The sequence below is a fragment of the Cryptomeria japonica genome, unplaced genomic scaffold (assembly GCF_030272615.1).
Source record: "Cryptomeria japonica unplaced genomic scaffold, Sugi_1.0 HiC_scaffold_15, whole genome shotgun sequence".
In the NCBI taxonomy this organism is placed as follows: Eukaryota; Viridiplantae; Streptophyta; class Pinopsida; order Cupressales; family Cupressaceae; genus Cryptomeria; species Cryptomeria japonica.
The window spans coordinates 1,202,501-1,217,500 of NW_026728837.1; the positions used below are offsets into that span (position 1 = coordinate 1,202,501).

Here is a 15,000-nt window from a genome sequence, read left to right on the forward strand (position 1 = left end):
CGTTGTCGGAGCCCGGTTTGCCCCGGGTGCGCACCTCGCGTGCACCTTCGTCGGGGTGGGCACCTTGGCTGGGTTTGCCCCGGCTGCGCTCCGAAGCGGGGTTATTGGAGCGCCGCCTCTTTTTTTGTCGGAGCGTTTGGTGGGGTTTCTCGCATTGGCTCTTCCGAGGCCCGGTTGCCACCCTGGCGCGCACGAAGTCGGAAGTAGGGTTAATTGCCCGGGTGCGCACCTTTGCCAGGGTGGGCACCTTACCTGGGCTGCGCACCAGGGCGGGCTCAAGATGGCACGCGCGTTCCGTTTTTTTCACTATCTTTCAAAACGGAAATTTTAAAATCTCCTTTTTTTTTTGCCTTTTCTGGAAATTAGTGAAGGCAGCGCATCAAAGGTGCGCACCTCGCTGCCCACCTTGGTGTGCTCTGAGGTGCGCACCCGGGAGCGCTACGAAGTGTGCTCCAAGGTGCGGCGTGCACGTTGTCGGAGCCCGGTTTGCCCCGGGTGCGCACCTCGCCTGCACCTTGGCCGGGGTGGGCACCTTGGCTGGGTTTGCCCAGGGTGCGCTCCGAAGCGGGGTTACTGGAGCGCCCCCTCTTTTTTTGTCAGAGCGTTTGGTGGGGTTTCTCGCATTGGCTCTTCCCAGGCCCGGTTGTTGGGTGCGCTCCCACCCTGGCGCGCGCGAAGTTGGAAGTTGGGTTAATTGCCCGGGCGCGCACCTTCGCCAGGGTGGGCACCTTGGTGCGCACACCTTGGCTGGGCTGCGCACCAGGGCGGGCTCAAGATGGCACCAGCATTCCCTTTTTCTCACTATCTTTCAAAACGGAAATTTTAAAATCTCGTTTTTTTTTTGCCTTTTATGGAAATTAGTGAAGGCATCGCATCAAAGGTGCGCACCTCGCTGCCCACCTTGGTGTGCTCCGAGGTGCCCACCACGGTGCGCAACGCCGGTGCGAACCCGGGAGCGCCCCGATGTGTGCTCCAAGGTGCGGCGTGCACGAAGTCGGACCCCGGTTTGCCCCGGGTGCGCACCTCGCGTGCACCTTGGTGCGCACACCTTGGCTGGGTTGCGCGGCCTGGTGGGCACCATGGTGCGCACCAAGGAGCGCTCCGAAGTGTGCTCCAAGGTGCGGCGTGCACGAAGTCGGAGCCCGGTTTGCCCCGGGTACGCACCTCGCGTGCACCTTCGCCGGGGTGGGCACCTCGGCTGGGTTGCGCGCCCTGGTGCGCACCAAGGAGCGCTCCGAAGTGTGCTCCAAGGTGCGGCGTGCACGAAGTCGGAGCCCGGTTTGCCCCGGGTGCGCACCTTCGCCGCGGTGCGCACCATGGCGTGCACGAAGTCGGAGCCCGGTTTGCCCCGGGTGCGCACCTCGCGTGCACCTTCGGCGGGGTTGCGCGCCCTGGTGGGCACCATGGTGCGCACCAAGGAGCGCTCCGAAGTGTGCTCCAAGGTGCGGCGTGCACGAAGTCGGAGCCCGGTTTGCCCCGGGTGCGCACCTCGCGTGCACCTTCGGCGGGGTTGCGCGCCCTGGTGGGCACCATGGTGCGCACCAAGGAGCGCTCCGAAGTGTGCTCCAAGGTGCGGCGTGCACGAAGTCGGAGCCCGGTTTGCCCCGGGTGCGCACCTCGCGTGCACCTTCGCCGCGGTGGGCACCATGGCGTGCACGAAGTCGGAGCCCGGTTTGCCCCGGGTGCGCACCTCGCGTGCACCTTCGCCGGGGTGGGCACCTCGGCTGGGTTGCGCGCCCTGGTGCGCACCAAGGAGCGCTCCGAAGTGTGCTCCAAGGTGCGGCGTGCACGAAGTCGGAGCCCGGTTTGCCCCGGGTGCGCACCTCGCGTGCACCTTCGCCAGGGTGGGCACCTCGGTGCGCACACCTTCTCAATGTTTTCTTGCCTTTTCTGGAAATTGGTGAAGGCAGCGCATCAAAGGTGCGCACCTCGGTGTGCTCCGAGGTGCGAACCCGAGAGCGCTCCGAGGTGCCCACGAAGTCGAAAGTCGGGTTAATTGCATTGTTTTCCCCGGGTGCGCTCCGAGGTGCGCAACATCGGCGCGCACCAAGGAGGGCTCCGAAGTGTGCTCCAAGGTGCGCACGATGGCGTGCACCTCTGGTGCGCACGATTCGGAGCTCGGTTTGACCGGGGTGCGCACACCTTGGCTGGGTTGCGCACCTTTTGTGCGCTCCAAGGTGCGCACGAAGTCGGAGCTCGGTTTGCCCCGGGTGCGCACCTTCGCCAGGGTGCGCACCTTGATGCGCACGCCTTGGCTGGGCTGCGCACCTTGGTGGGCGCCATGGTGCGCACCTTTCGTGCGCTCCAAGGTGCGCACGAAGTCGGAGCTCGGTTTGCCCCGGGTGCGCACCTTGGTGGGCGCCATGGTGCACTCCGAGGTGCCCAAGATTGGTGCGCACCAAGGAGCGCTCCGAAGTGCGCTCCAAGGTGCGCGCGAAGTCGAAAGTTGGGTTAATTGTCCGGTTTGCCTCGGGTGCGCACCTTGCGTGCACCTTCGCCAGGGTGGGCGCCTTGGTGCGCACACCTTGGCTGGGCTGCGCACACCTTGGCACCCGCGTTTCCTTCATTTTAAATTTTTTTTTTTTACAATCTCTCAAGTGGGAAATTCTATAATCTCAACTTTTTTTGCCTTTTCAGGAAACTTTTGAATGGAGCGCATCATTGGTGCGCTCCGAAGTGTGCTCCAAAGCTCTCTCCAGCTGCGTGCACCTGCCCCGGCCGCGCACCCGGCCCCGCCCAGCTTCGCTCACCTGTCCCGGGCGTCTGGTGCGGAACCTTAGAGTAAGAAACATCACCGTGCACCTTGGCCAACGTGCGCGACTCGACCGAGCGCGCACTGGCCGAGGTGCACACCGATTTCACCTGGGTGCGCGCGCAGCACCTCGGGCGCACCGGGGTGCGCGCACAACGCCCGGGTTGCACCGTGGCCTGTGTGCTCGGGGCGCCTCGGGTGCGCGCTCGGTGTCGCCCCCGCGCGCGCGGTAGTGCGGGCAGCGCACCCCGGCCCGGCCCGGCCCCGACGAGAACGCAAACGGGCAAAAGGTTTATTCAAATAGCATTGCGACGCCCGGCGAAAAACTAAAAAAGGGTGCAACACCGGGACTTCCCGGGAGGTCACCCATCCCAGTACTACTCCGGCCCAAGCGCGCTTAACTGCGGAGTTCTGATGGGATCCGGTGCACTAACGCTGGTATGATCGCACCCGTTATGAGCTTGTCGCAGTGTGTACTTAGCAAACCGCGACCCACGTGCGAATCCACCCCGGCCACCCACCCCCGTCGAGGTGCACACCCTCCCTCGCGAAGTGCGCCCCGTTCGCCAAGTGTGAGCCCTGCCCGGGTGCGCGCACCTTGCTAGGGCGTCGGGTGTGCACCCGGCCCGGCCTACGTGCGTGCACCTGGAGGGGGCGTCGTGTGCGTGCAGTGTCCCGTCTGCAACGCGGTGCCCACACACCACCTCGGGCGCAACGACCTGCGCTCACATGTGGGCCGAGTGCACCTTGGTGCATGTTCGGGGCGCCTCGGGTGCACGCTCGATCTTGCCCCGGTGCACCAAGGCGCTCGGTTTGCCCCGGGTGCGCACTTGGTGCAAGGTGGGCACCCAAAATAGGGATCAAGCACCAAAACACAAGTTTCGGGATGCAAAATGGGACCCAAGGACCACAAATGCGTTCCAAGACCCATGATGGGTCCACGAGAACAAAAATGTGTTCCGAGACTTAATAAACAAATATTGGGTTTTAGGAGAAGAAACATGCTCTGATGCCCAAAACGAGAATCGACCCCGAAAAGGCCACAGGCCAAAAGTGGGATGCGAGACAAAAAAAAATGGGACCCGAGGACCAAAATTGGGTTCCCAGGTCGAAGACAGGGCAACCGGACAAGAAACGACCTCTAAGGCTCGAAATGAGTCCCGACGACTAAAACTTGACAAGAAGCACCCATCAGGCACCCAACTCGACACCCATGGGATGCCGACCCACCCGGGCTTCCACCTAGCACACCTTGGCACCCACCCACCCTCGCACCCAACCTCGCACCCAACTTAGCACCTTTGAACCCACATTGGCACTCACCCTGACCCTGGCACCTTGGAACCCACATTGGCACTCACCTTGACCCTGGCACCCACCTTTGCACTCACCTTGGGACCCACCCTGGCTCCCACCTCGGCACCCACCCAGACACCCACCTTGGTTCCTTGGCACCCACCTTGGATCCTTGGCACCCACCCCGACACCCACCTTGGCACGCAACTTGGCTACTTGCCACCCACCTTGGCTCCTTGACGCCCACCCCGACAACCACCCCGTGACCTACCCTGGCTAGGGTTGGTGCACACCCACCCTGGTGCCCACCTTGGCACCCACCCTATGACCCACCTTGGCACGCACCTTAGTACCCACCCCGTTACCCACCCTAGGACCCACCCCGTGACCCACCTTGGCCAGGGTGGGTGCACCCACCCTGGTGCCCACCTTGGCACCCACCCATCCTAGCACCCAGCCTGTGACCGGGCTTGGAACCCAACCTTGCACCCGCACCCGTCTTGGCCAGTGTGGGTGCGCACCCATCCTGGCACCCACGTTGTGACACACCCTTTAACCCACGCACCCTAGCACCCACGTTGGCACCCACCTTGGAACCCAACCTAGCAACTTGGCACCCACCCCGTGACCCACCTTGGCATCCACCATAGCAGTCGCCGACTTGGCACCCACCTCGGCACCCACCTTGACACTTGTGGACCCACCTTGCCACTCACCCTAGCATCGACCCATCCTAGCACCCACCCTGGCACCTTTGCACCCTAGCACTCACCCATCCTAGCACCTAACCTGTGACCCACCTTGACACTCACCCTCGCACCCACCTTGGAACCCAACCTAGCACCCACCCACCCTGACACCAACCCTAGCACCTACCCACCCTTGCACCCACCCTGTGACCCATCTTGGCACCCACCCATCCTACCACTCAACCTATCACCCACCTTCTCACCCACCTTGGCATCCACCTTAGCACCCACCCACACTGGCACCTTGGCACCCACCTCGGGCAAGGTGGGTGCACACCCACCCTGGCACCCAATTTAGAACCCACCGAGCATGTTACCCACCTTGGCACCCACATTGCAGCCCACCCTAGTACCCACCCTATGACCCACATTGGCATCCACACCCTAGCACCCAGGCACCTCGACACCCGCCTTGACACCCACCCTAGCACTGAACCTGTGACCCACCTTGGAACTCACCCTAGAACCCACCCACCCTGTGAACCACCTTGGCATCCACCTTAGCACCCACCCACCTTGGCACCCACTCTAGCACTCACCCATCCTAACACCCAACTTGTTACCCACCTTGGCACCCGCCCTCGCGTCCACCTTGAAACCCACCCTAGCACCCACCCACGCAGGAGCCCACCTTGGCACCCAACCTAACACCCACGCATCCTGGCACCCAACTTGTGACCCACCTTGGAACCCACCCTAGTACCCACCTTTGAACCCACTATATCACCAACCCACCTTGGCACCCACCCTATGACCCTCTTTGGAATCCACCCTAGCACGCACCCACCCTGGCACCCACCATGGAGCGCACCCTAGCACCCACCCACCTCGGCACGCACCTCAACACCCACCTTGGTGTGCGCACTGCGCCAACCTCTCAAAGACCCTATGTGGTGCGCTCCAAAGTGTACACCTTTGGTGCGCTCCAAGGTGCGCACCTTTGGTGCACACCGAGGTGCACACCAAAGTGTGCACCGAGGTGAGCACCAAAGTGCACTCCAGGGTGCACACCAAGGCGTGCACCTTTGGTGCGGTCAATGCAAACGAATTCGGAAGTTGGGGTCGATGTCCTAATCGCTGCTGCAGACTACACGTATGAGAATCGGACAAATAGCTTTATATAGGGGAGGTGTTGCGTTTGATGGGTCGACTCCCCTGGTTGTGTGCACTGCACCAACTTCAAAGACCCTGTCTTGTTTAAGAAGTCAAAAGTTGGGGTGGATGTCCTAATCATTGCTGCAGTCTACGCATGTATGAGAATCAGACAAATAGCTTATATAGGGGAGGTGTTGCATTCGGTGGGTTGACTCCCCTGGTTGTGCGCACTGCGCCAACCTCAAAGACCCCGCATAGCAGAAGAAGTCGGAAGTCGGATTTTGGTGAGCACCAAGGCGTGCACCTTTGGTGCGGTCAACGCAGACGAATTCAGAAGTTGGGGTGGATGTCCTAATCGTTGTTGCAGGCTACACATGTATGAGAATCAGACAAATAGCTTATATAGGGGAGGTGTTGGGTTTGATGGGTCAACTCCCTTGGTTGTGCGCATTACGCCAACCTCAAAGACCTTGTTTTCGTTAAGAAGTCAAAAGTTGGGGTCAATGTCCTAATGGCTCCTGCAGGCTACACATGTATGAGAATCGGACAAATAGCTTATATAGGGGAGGTGTTGGGTTTGATGGGTCGACTCCCCTGGTTGTGCGCATTACGTCAACCTCAAAGACCTTGTTTTCGTTAAGAAGTCAAAAGTTGGGGTCGATGTCCTAATTGCTCCTGTAGACTACACATGTATGAGAATCAGACAAATAGCTTATATAGGGGAGGTGTTGGGTTTGATGGGTTGACTCCCCTAGTTGTTCGCATTACACCAACCTCAAAGACCTTGTTTTCGTTTAGAAGCCGAAAGTTGGGGTCGATGTCCTAATTGCTCCTGCAGGCTACGCATGTATGAGAATCAGACAAATAGCTTATATAGGGGAGGTGTTGGGTTTGATGGGTCGACTCCCCTGGTTGTGCGCATTGCGCCAACCTCAAAGACCCTGCATTGCGGATGAAGTCGAAAGTCAGAGTTTGGTGTGCTACAAGGTGTGGTCGAAGGTGCTCACCTAGGTGTGCACCTTTGGAGCACAGGAAAAGTGCCCTCCAAAAGTGCGCACCTTTGGAGTGCACAAAAGTGCCCTCCAAAAGTGCGCACCTTTGGAGCGCAGAAAAGTGCCCTCCAAAAAGTGCCCTCCAAAAGTGCGCACCTTTGGAGCGCAGAAAAGTGCCCTCCAAAAAGTGCCCTCCAAAAGTGCGCACCTTTGGAGCGCAGAAAAGTGCCCTCCAAAAAGTGCCCTCCAAAAGTGCGCACCTTTGGAGCGCAGAAAAGTGCCCTCCAAAAGTGCGCACCTTTGGAGCGCAGAAAAGTGCCCTCCAAAAAGTGCCCTCCAAAAGTGCGCACCTTTGGAGCGCAGAAAAGTGCCCTCCAAAAAGTGCCCTCCAAAAGTGCGCACCTTTGGAGCGCAGAAAAGTGCCCTCCAAAAAGTGCCCTCCAAAAGTGCGCACCTTTGGAGCGCAGAAAAGTGCCCTCCAAAAAGTGCCCTCCAAAAGTGCGCACCTTTGGAGCGCAGAAAAGTGCCCTCCAAAAAGTGCCCTCCAAAAGTGCGCACCTTTGGAGCGCAGAAAAGTGCCCTCCAAAAGTGCGCACCTTTGGAGCGCACAAAAGTGCCCTCCAAAAGTGCGCACTTTTGGTGCGCACCAAGGCGCTGGTTCGGTCGTTGCAGGCGAGTTCGGAAGTTGGGGTCGATGTCCTGAGCGGAGGTGCAAACTACACAGGTGTCGGAATCGGACAAATAGCTTATATAGGGGAGGTGTATGCTTCGATGGGTCGACTCCCCAGGTTGAGCGCACCGCGCCAACCTCAAAGACCCTACGGTATGGATGAAGTCGGAAGTTGGGTCCGATGACCAATTCGATTAGTAGGTATGCTCATGAGGTCGGAATTTGGGTCCGATGACCTGCCATGTGCAGGAAGGCGAATGTTGACACTGTGCGTTGCAAGGTGCACACCAAGGCGCTGGTGCGGTCTTTTTAGTCGAGTTCGGAAGTTGGGGTCGATGTCCTGATCGGAGGTGCAAGCTACACAGGTGTGGGAATCGGACAAATAGCTTATATAGGGGAGGTGTATGCTTCGTTGGGTCGACTCCCCGGGTTGAGCGCACCGCGCCAACCTCAAAGACCCTACGGTATGGATGAAGTCGGAAGTTGGGTCCGATGACCGATTCGATATGTAGGCATACTCGCGAGGTCGGAATTTGGGTCCGATGACCTGCCACGTGCAGGAAGGCGAATGTTGGCACTGTGCGTTGCAAGGTGCGCACCAAGGCGCTGGTTCGGTCGTTGGAGGCGAGTTCGGAAGTTGGGGTCGATGTCTTGATCGGAGGTGCAAACTACACAGGTGTGGGAATCGGACAAATAGCTTATATAGGGGAGGTGTATGCTTCGTTGGGTCGACTCCCCGGGTTGAGCGCACCGCGCCAACCTCAAAGACCCTACGGTATGGATGAAGTCGGAAGTTGGGTCCGATGACCGATTCGATATGTAGGCATACTCGCGAGGTCGGAATTTGGGTCCGATGACCTGCCATGTGCAGGAAGGCGAATGTTGGGACTGTGCGTCGCAAGGTGCGCACCAAGGCGCTGGTGCCGTCGTTGCAGTCGAGTTCGGAAGTTGGGGTCGATGTCCTGGTCAGAGGTGCAAACTACACAGGTGTGGGAATCGGACAAATAGCTTATATAGGGGAGGTGTATGCTTCGATGGGTCGACTCCCTGGGTTGAGCGCACCGCGCCAACCTCAAAGACCCTACAGTATGGATGAAGTCGGAAGTTGGGTCCGATGACCGATTCGATACGTAGGCATATTGGCGAGGTCTGAATTTGTGTCCGATGACCTGCCATGCGCAGGAAGGCGGAATTTGGGTCCGATGACCGAGTTGATGGCGTGCCATGCGCAGAAAGGCGGAATTTGGGTCCGATGACCGAGTTGATGTTGATGGCCCGCCATGCACAGGAAGGCGGAATTTGGGTCCGATGACCGATTTGAAGGCGTGCCATACGCAAAAAGGCGGAGTTTGGGTCCGATGACCGAGTTGATATTGATGGCCCGCCATGCGCAGGAAGGCGGAATTTGGGTCCGATGACCTGACATACGCATGGAGTCCGACTCGGGGGCCGATGTTCGATTCGATGACTTGCATTGTGGGTAAAGTCGGAAGTTGTGGTCTTTGACCCGATTCGATGACCAGACTTCGGCTGCTTGAGAATCGGACAAATAACTTATATAGGGGAGGTAGTGTTCTCGAGCATCCTCCCCCCGTGCCCGTTTATGTCGATTGATGCTGGTGCTCGACTGGTTGGAGCGCTCGGATGCAAAAATCTTGCACCAGGATTTATCGATTGTGATGGACACGGCAAGTCTCCTGATTGCTATGCAGGAGCTCATCGTGAATCTCTATGCGGCCTTGGTATGGACTCGACCTGCGGAATGGTTCGGCAATGGTAGTCGCTCCAACACGTCCTTGCAATGGCCACAGAGGTGATTCGACTAGAGCTCCAGTCTAGCTTTTGGGTTGCTTGGCGGACTGGTATAGCCGCGATCGAGTTCCGGCCATGAACGTTTTAGATAGCTCTTGGGCTTTCTGGGACGGAAGTCGGAAGTTTGGGCTGTTGTCCGATTTGATGACCATTCTTCGGATGTGTGAGAATCGGACAAATAACTTATATAGGGGACTGTGTTGTCTCACGCAGCCCCCTCCGTGCCCCTCTATCTCGACCGATGTTGGTGCTTGAAAGGGTTGGGATCGCTCGGATTTATAAACGTGCACCACCATTTGTCGAGTGTGAGGGACGCGGCAGGTCTCCTAAATGCTATGCGGGCGCTCTCTGAGAATCTCTATCCGGCCTCGACACAGACTAGTCTTGCTGAATGGTTTGGCACTGGTAGTCGATCCAACACGTCGTTGTTGTGGCCGCCTAGGCGATTCGATTCGAGCCCCCGTCTAGCTTTTGGGTTGCTTGGCGGATTTTGCCCTATCCGCAAGTGAGCTCGGTCCCTAAACGTTCGAGAAACCCGATTGCTATGCGCCGACTCTCTTTCTTGCGAGCCTCCATCTAGCTTTTGGGTCTCTACGGAACGGAAGTCGGAATCTGGGACCGTTGTTTGATTCGACGAGGCAGACTACGGTTGTGCGAGAATCGGACAAATAACTTATATAGGGGAGGTGTTGACTGGAGCATTCTCCCCCGTGCCCCTCTAACTCGACCAATGCTGGCGCTCGAACGGTGGTAGCGCTCGGATTTTCATTGAGCGCCAGCATTGGTCGATTTAGAGGGGCATGCGAGATTCCCGAATGCTATGCGAGGGCTCTAACGGAAATGTCTATTGGTTTCGGTATGGATGCAATTGCGAGTGGTTCGGCAAAGGTAGTCGTTCCGATGCGTCCATGTCGTGGCCAAATCGATAATTCGATTTGAGCCCTCGTATAGCATTTGGGTCTCTCGATGTGATTCCGCATTCCAGTCCCTTTGGGCACTGCTTGAGCCGCATCCCAGGGGGTTCCCTTCCCAATAATCTGCCTCGCAACCCGATTGCTATGCGGTGAGGCTCCTCGGCCGCCTCGGAACTATCTGTGTATCAGACGCATCGCGGGATAAGGGGTTGGCAACGGTAGTCGCCCCAAGCGCGTCCGATGCTTGGACCATTCCGAGGCGGCCCTGAAGCCTCTTCCGTCTAGCCGTTGGGTCCTTCTCGCCGCATCCCTCGCCTCGCACCCCGATTGCTATGCGGTGAGGCTCCTCGGCCGCCTCGGAACTATCTGTGTATCGGACGCGTCGCGGGATAAGGGGTTGTCACTGGTAGTCGCCCCAAGCGCGTCCGATGCTTGGACCATTCCGAGGCGGCCCTGAAGCCTCTTCCGTCTAGCCGTTGGGTCCTTCTCGCCGCATCCCTCGCCTCGCACCCCGATTGCTATGCGGTGAGGCTCCTCGGCCGCCTCGGAACTATCTGTGTATCGGACGCGTCGCGGGATAAGGGGTTGTCATTGGTAGTCGCCCCAAGCGCGTCCGATGCTTGGACCATTCCGAGGCGGCCCTGAAGCCTCTTCCGTCTAGCCGTTGGGTCCTTCTCGCCGCATCCCTCGCCTCGCACCCCGATTGCTATGCGGTGAGGCTCCTCGGCCGCCTCGGAACTATCTGTGTATCGGACGCGTCGCGGGATAAGGGGTTGTCACTGGTAGTCGCCCCAAGCGCGTCCGATGCTTGGACCATTCCGAGGCGGCCCTGAAGCCTCTTCCGTCTAGCCGTTGGGTCCTTCTCGCCGCATCCCTCGCCTCGCACCCCGATTGCTATGCGGTGAGGCTCCTCGGCCGCCTCGGAACTATCTGTGTATCGGACGCGTCGCGGGATAAGGGGTTGTCACTGGTAGTCGCCCCAAGCGCGTTCGATGCTTGGACCATTCCGAGGCGGCCCTGAAGCCTCTTCCGTCTAGCCGTTGGGTCCTTCTCGCCGCATCCCTCGCCTCGCACCCCGATTGCTATGCGGTGAGGCTCCTCGGCCGCCTTGGAACTATCTGTGTATCGGACGCGTCGCGGGATAAGGGGTTGTCACTGGTAGTCGCCCCAAGCGCGTCCGATGCTTAGACCATTCCGAGGCGGACCCGAAGCCTCTTCCGTCTAGCCGTTGGGTCCTTCTCGCCGCATCCTTCGCCTCGCACCCCGATTGCTATGCGGTGAGGCTCCTCGGCCGCCTCGGAACTATCTGTGTATCGGACGCGTCGCGGGATAAGGGGTTGTCACTGGTAGTCGCCCCAAGCGCGTCCGATGCTTGGACCATTCCGAGGCGGACCCGAAGCCTCTTCCGTCTAGCCGTTGGGTCCTTCTCGCCGCATCCCTCGCCTCGCACCCCGATTGCTATGCGGTGAGGCTCCTCGGCCGCCTTGGAACTATCTGTGTATCGGACGCGTCGCGGGATAAGGGGTTGTCACTGGTAGTCGCCCCAAGCGCGTCCGATGCTTGGACCATTCCGAGGCGGACCCGAAGCCTCTTCCGTCTAGCCGTTGGGTCCTTCTCGCCGCATCCCTCGCCTCGCACCCCGATTGCTATGCGGTGAGGCTCCTCGGCCGCCTTGGAACTATCTGTGTATCGGACGCGTCGCGGGATAAGGGGTTGTCACTGGTAGTCGCCCCAAGCGCGTCCGATGCTTGGACCATTCCGAGGCGGACCCGAAGCCTCTTCCGTCTAGCCGTTGGGTCCTTCTCGCCGCATCCCTCGCCTCGCACCCCGATTGCTATGCGGTGAGGCTCCTCGGCCGCCTTGGAACTATCTGTGTATCGGACGCGTCGCGGGATAAGGGGTTGTCACTGGTAGTCGCCCCAAGCGCGTCCGATGCTTGGACCATTCCGAGGCGGCCCCGAAGCCTCTTCCGTGTAGCCGTTGGGTCCTTCTCGCCGCATCCCTCGCCTCGCACCCCGATTGCTATGCGGTGAGGCTCCTCGGCCGCCTTGGAACTATCTGTGTATCGGACGCGTCGCGGGATAAGGGGTTGTCACTGGTAGTCGCCCCAAGCGCGTCCGATGCTTGGACCATTCCGAGGCGGCCCCGAAGCCTCTTCCGTGTAGCCGTTGGGTCCTTCTCGCCGCATCCCTCGCCTCGCACCCCGATTGCTATGCGGTGAGGCTCCTCGGCCGCCTTGGAACTATCTGTGTATCGGACGCGTCGCGGGATAAGGGGTTGTCACTGGTAGTCGCCCCAAGCGCGTCCGATGCTTGGACCATTCCGAGGCGGACCTGAAGCCTCTTCCCTCTAGCCGTTGGGGCTTTCTCGCCGCATCCCTCGCCTCGCACCCTGATTGCTATGCTGTGAGGCTCCTCGGCCGCCTTGGAACTATCTGTGTATCGGACGCATCGCGGGATAAGGGGTTGGCAGTGGTAGTCGCCCCAAGCGCATCCGATGCTTGGACCATTCCGAGGCGGCCCTGCAGCCTCTTCCGTCTAGCCGTTGGGGCCATCTCGCCGCATCCCCCACCTCGCACCACGATTGCTATGCGGTGAGGCTCCTTGGCCGCCTCGGAACTATCTGTGTATCGGACGCATCGCGGGATAAGGGGTTGTCACTGGTAGTCGCCCCAAGCGCGTCCGATGCTTGGACTATTCCGAGGCGGCCCTGCAGCCTCTTCCGTCTAGCCGTTGGGGCCATCTCGCTGCATCCCCCACCTCCTCGGCCGCCTCGGAACTATCTGTGTATCGGACGCATCGCGGGATAAGGGGTTGGCAGTGGTAGTCGCCCCAAGCGCGTCCGATGCTTGGACTATTCCGAGGCAGCCCTGCAGCCTCTTCCGTCTAGCCTTTGGGGCCATCTCGCCGCATCCCTCGCCTCGCACCCCGATTGCTATGCGGTGAGGCTCCTCGGCCGCCTGGGAACTATCTTCGTATCGGACGCATCGCGGGATAAGGGGTTGTCACTGGTAGTCGCCCCAAGCGCGTCCGATGCTTGGACTATTCCGAGGCGGCCCTGTGGCCTCTTCCGTCTAGCCGTTGGGGCCATCTCGCCGCATCCCCCACCTCGCACCCCGATTGCTATGCGGTGAGGCTCTTCGGCCGCCTTGGAACTATCTTCGTATCGGACGCATTGCGGGATAAGGGGTTGTCACTGGTAGTGGCCCCAAGCGCGTCCGATGCTTGGACTATTCCGAGGCGGCCCTGCAGCCTCTTCCGTCTAGCCGTTGGGGCCATCTCGCCGCATCCCCCACCTCGCACCCCGATTGCTATGCGGTGAGGCTCCTCGGCCGCCTTGGAACTATCTTCGTATCGGACGCATCGCGGGATAAGGGGTTGTCACTGGTAGTCGCCCCAAGCGCGTCCGATGCTTGGACTATTCCGACGCGGCCCTGTGGCCTCTTCCGTCTAGCCGTTGGGGCCATCTCGCCGCATCCCCCACCTCGCACCCCGATTGCTATGCGGTGAGGCTCCTCGGCCGCCTTGGAACCATCTTCGTATCGGACGCATCGCGGGATAGGGGGCTGTCACTGGTAGTCGCCCCAAGCGTGTCCGATGCTTGGACCATTCCTAGGCGGCCCTGAAGCCTCTTCCGTCTAGCCGTTGGGGCCTTCCCGCCCCATCCCTCGCCTCGCACCCCCGATTGCTATGCGGTGAGGCTCCTCGGCCGCCTTGGAACCATCTGTGTATCGGACGCATCGCGGGATAAGGGGTTGGCACTGGCAGTCGCCCCAAGCGCGTCCGATGCTTGGACCATTCCGAGGTGGCCCTGAAGCCTCTTCCGTCTAGCCGTTGGGGCCTTCCCGCCCCATCCCTCGCCTCGCACCCCGATTGATATGCGGTGAGGCTCCTCGGCCGCCTTGGAACTATCTGTGTATCGGACGCATCGCGGGATAAGGGGTTGGCACTGGTAGTCGTCCCAATCGCATCCGATGCTTGGACCATTCCGAGGCGGCCCTGCAGCCTCTTCCGTTTAGCCGTCGGGGCCTTCCCGCCGCATCCCTCGCCTCGCATCCCGATTCCTATGCGGTGAGTCTTCTCGGCCGCCGCGGAACTATACCTGTTATTGCTACTGCATCCTTCGGCTGGTAACCTCCTCTGCCGCCTTGGAACGTTCTCTTTGTCGGACGCGTCGCGGGATAAGGGGTTGGCACTGGTAGTCGCCCCAAGCGCGCCCGATGCATAGACCGCTCCGAGTCGACCTTGCTTTCAGCCTCTCACATGCATAGACCTCTCTGAGTCGACCCTGCAGCCTCTCACGTTTAGCCTTTGGAATCTCGCCTCACAACATGATTGCTATCCTTGATGCATCCCTTGCCTCGAGCCCTGATTGCTTTCTTGGCTGCATCCCTCCTCTCCTCACAGCCCGGTTGTCATCACTGCTTCATCCGTCGCTTCATGCATTCTGGCTGCTGGGCCCTTCCCACCGCACACCTCGATTGCTATCTCTTCTGCATCACACACCCCGATTGCTATCTCTGCTACATCCCTCGGCTCTCACTTCTGCATCCTTCGCCTCACACCTCGATTGCTATCAATGCTGCATCCGTAACCTCACACCCCGATTGCTATGCGGGGAGGCTCCTTGGCCGCCTTGGAAATTTCTGTGTGTCGGACGCACCGCGGGATAAGGGGTTGGCACTGGTAGTCGCCCCAAGTGCGCCCGATTCTTAGACCGC

General features: G+C 59.8%; 1 non-coding gene across 1 annotated transcript; it reads right to left on the minus strand.

Annotated features, from left to right (window-relative positions):
• Positions 1-3,085: 3,085 nt before the first annotated feature.
• Positions 3,086-3,204, minus strand: LOC131860837 (5S ribosomal RNA). The gene has a single exon (XR_009359930.1). It is a non-coding gene; the product is annotated as a 5S ribosomal RNA (ribosomal RNA).
• Positions 3,205-15,000: the final 11,796 nt, after the last annotated feature.